The 3,447-nt window shown below is 48.4% G+C and overlaps 1 protein-coding gene across 2 annotated transcripts in view; it reads left to right on the top strand.

Moving 5' to 3' along the window:
- Window positions 1-338: 338 nt before the first annotated feature.
- Window positions 339-3,447, top strand: part of nlgn1 (neuroligin 1) — a 384,465-nt gene continuing 381,356 nt past the window's right edge. For both annotated transcript variants that reach the window (XM_056275600.1, XM_056275599.1), the window contains exon 1: window positions 339-363. The gene's annotated coding sequence lies outside the window, so the exon portion shown is untranslated. The remainder of the gene's footprint in view (window positions 364-3,447) is intronic.

Here is a 3,447-nt window from a genome sequence, read left to right as displayed (position 1 = left end):
AGGAGTCAAGCGTTCAGCATTGACCTGTAATTTGTCACCGGTCTGCATATATTGGTATATATGTCTGGCATTACAAGAGAACATGACAACAAATCAAATCATGTTCTGTCATATTCCACGATGCAGGTCAACATTTTGATGGAGGAGGATGTAATCAAAGTATCTGCTTTAATCAGGTTTGATTGATTGATGAAGCCTGATTACATTACAGACTGCTATGTGTCAGTTGGTTAAATTTAGGGCATACGGTCAGAAATGGTGATGTTTAGGTATGGTCTTAGTGTGGTTAAGTTCAGGGTAAGGATCCTCATTATAACGCATGTTATTGAGGTCTGATTGGTCTGATTGGATGCATTCAGTTAAGTCCCCATTCGGCGGTATATTAGCAATCAGGGTAATGTTTGGGCCCTGCAGTTGTGTTGTGTGCAGACGTTGTGTGTGTGTGTGTGTGTGACCGGGCTGCAACATGAATAATGCCACTGCTGAGAAAAGCAAAGATAAACAATTTATGGTGGGGGAGTCCCAGTTCATTTTTCTTATCAGACGAAACCTGCTTTATTCCTTTAATAGCAACACAGCTACCGAGAGAGAGAGAGAGAGAGAGAGAGAGAGAGAGAGAGAGAGAGAGAGAGAGAGAGAGAGAGAGAGAGAGAGAGAGAGAGAGAGAGAGGTTGATACAGAAAGGAAATGTACAGAGCAATACACACTGTCCTAGTTACAGCACTTACATTGGCTGACAGACAGGAATGACTGACATGAGTGGGCGGGACACGTAGACAGTATGATGCAGGGTCCGTCTGTCTGTCTGTCTGGCTGTGTGTGTGTGTGTGTGTGTGTGTGTGTGTGTGTGTGTGTGTGTGTGTGTGTGTGTGTGTGTGTGTGTGTGTGTGTGTCTTTCTGTCTATCTGTTGGTGTCAGCTGGTTGAAGCTGTTTCTGTCTAACTGTTTGAATTGTCATCATTATTATTATCCCTTTTTATTGTGTGTGTGTGGGGGGGGGGGTATAAATTCCAGACCAGGTTGGATTTTGTGTTGCAGTTTTCAGATGTACAGAGGACACGATGGGAACGAGAGCAGAGAGAGAAGTGAAAACAGATTATAGCAGAAAAAAAACAAACGAAAAATAAAAGAATAAGGGGAGAGGCGGAGGAGGCGGGAGAGCGAGCAACTAGGAGGACAGTGAAAAGGCAGAGAAAGGGAGCTGTGGAGGGTCGGATGGAGGGAGAGAGAGAGAGAGAGAGAGAGAGAGAGAGAGAGAGAGAGAGAGAGAGAGAGAGAGATGGATAGAGATTTCCACCTGACTACACTGTCGTCTCTGTGGCGGGGCGTCAGGCTCAAATTGTGTGGCAGATTAAAGAGAGAGGACCACTCTCATCCCCTTTCTCTCTCTCTCTCTCTCACACACACACACACACACACACACACACACACACTTAATCTCTCTCACAATAATAGCACCAAATCCGGTGGCTGTTAGGTGCCGTTACAGTGGACACTGCTCTGGTTACATTGTGTCATTCTCATCATAAAAGAATTAAAAAAAACAAAAACAAAATAACAACACCAGAAGCAACGAGGAAGTAGGTTGTTTGCTCGTAGAGGGATTTATACATGAACTTGACTAGCCGTTTGAGAGCCAACAGCCTGTTGCTGATACAGGTCGTAAGAAGTGCTGACCCGCTGCCCAGGTTCTGCTCCTTCCCTTCGTGTGTCCTGGTCAATTCTCTACATGTGTCCATATGAATCACCCCAAATCCTTTACCCCCCCCCCCAGCCAGATATGACTTGGTTGTACTACTGTTTTCATTTTATGCTTTTGGAAGAGTTCAACTTGTAACGTCTCTATCGACGGTTCCTCACCCCACCGTGCCATATATTGATTGACATGACTGACAAGGCATCAGTATGCTGATGCACGAGATGCAGCAGGTGGTCCATACACTCCAACGTTAAGCTTCTGCCTTATAGGCTATATAGATATTAAATAAGTAATAATGATAATAATAATAGTAATAAATAATGGCCTGGGGCCCTGTGATGGCCTGGCGGCCTGTCCAGGGTGTCTCCCCACCTGCCGCCCAGTGACTGCTGGGAGAGGCTCCAGCGTCCCCGCCACCCTCAGAGCAGGGTAAGCGGTTTGGATAATGGATAATGGATGGATGGATGATATAGGGATATTAATGCCGTGCAGGTCAGGTTAGGTCAGGGTGTGCACTGCGTCTCATACAGACGGCGTCACATGTCAACACCTTTTCCCAACAGCGTCAGTACGCAGCGCCTCGGGACGAGAATGGGCTCCATCACCGTACTGCGGAAGCCCAAACGCCCGAAAAGACGTCCACAGGGGGCGCCACGCTGCAACCACAGACCGGGTTTTTAACTCCCCGAGTGTGGATGTTAATGTGTGCAAACTCTCAGCTACTTGACGTTGCAGTCGGCAGGCTGGGGGTTTGGCTTTGTGTGTGTAATGACACGGCCCGGGGCCAGAGACACGGCCCGGGGCCAGAGACACGGCCCGGGGCCAGAGACACGGCCCGGGGCCAGAGAGCAGCATGTCATTTTTCTCTCTCCAGCCCCGCAGTTAAAACACTCGCTGCACTTTTATGGGCTCGTTAACAGAACAACAGAACAATCAATGGAAACAGAGATACTCTCTCTCTCTCTCTCTCTCTCTCTCTCTCTCTCTCTCTCTCTCTCTCTCTCTGATGATATTCCATGAGCACCAGATTGCTGTTTTGAATTTGATTGGGTGCATTTCAGTTTTGTGTGGGGCCGTCGATGAGCCAGAGTTTGTTTTAGAAATACGGTTTGGGTGTTAGGATACAGTTTTCAGGTGGGGAGGAGGAGGAGGAGGAGGCCCAGATCCCAGATAGCATCCGGATGTGGGCCACTTCAGGCAGTGATGCGGCACTGCTGGCCTTCTTCTGGCCCTGACAAAATGGATGTGAGCCTGAAGTGGCCCACATGTATGATAGCAAACATGGCCCAAATATGCCAAATGAAATGTGGGCCTTTTTTGGCAAGGATGCGGTGCTCTGGGCAACATGTGATCTGGATGTGACCCTGAAGTGGCCCGTGTGGTGAATGGTGAATATGGCCCAAATATCACAAAACAAATATGGGCCACCTTCGGCAAGTATGTGGCACATGCGGTATTGTTATGGCTTGGTTCTGGCCTAGATCTGGCAAACAGGAGCGGACCGTCCAAGTGCCATCATTCCACGTGGTATGTAGGCCGGATGAAGTGTCGGTGTGGGACGGGTCCGGGCCACAGCAATTTTGCTATCTGGGGGGGGCCGCTGTCGCCATATTGGCCGTTTGGGTTACTAAGATAGGGGATCTGGCTGTCGACTTCATCGCGACGTGTGTTTTTGGAGTTGAGAATTGAAAGCTGTGTTATAAACGGTTTGACAGGAGACACGGGGGATTACTTAGTCTGGTTGGACA

Source organism: Lampris incognitus, chromosome 3 (genome assembly GCF_029633865.1).
Source record: "Lampris incognitus isolate fLamInc1 chromosome 3, fLamInc1.hap2, whole genome shotgun sequence".
NCBI lineage: Eukaryota > Metazoa > Chordata > Actinopteri > Lampriformes > Lampridae > Lampris > Lampris incognitus.
This window is presented reverse-complemented; position numbering and strand designations above follow the sequence as displayed.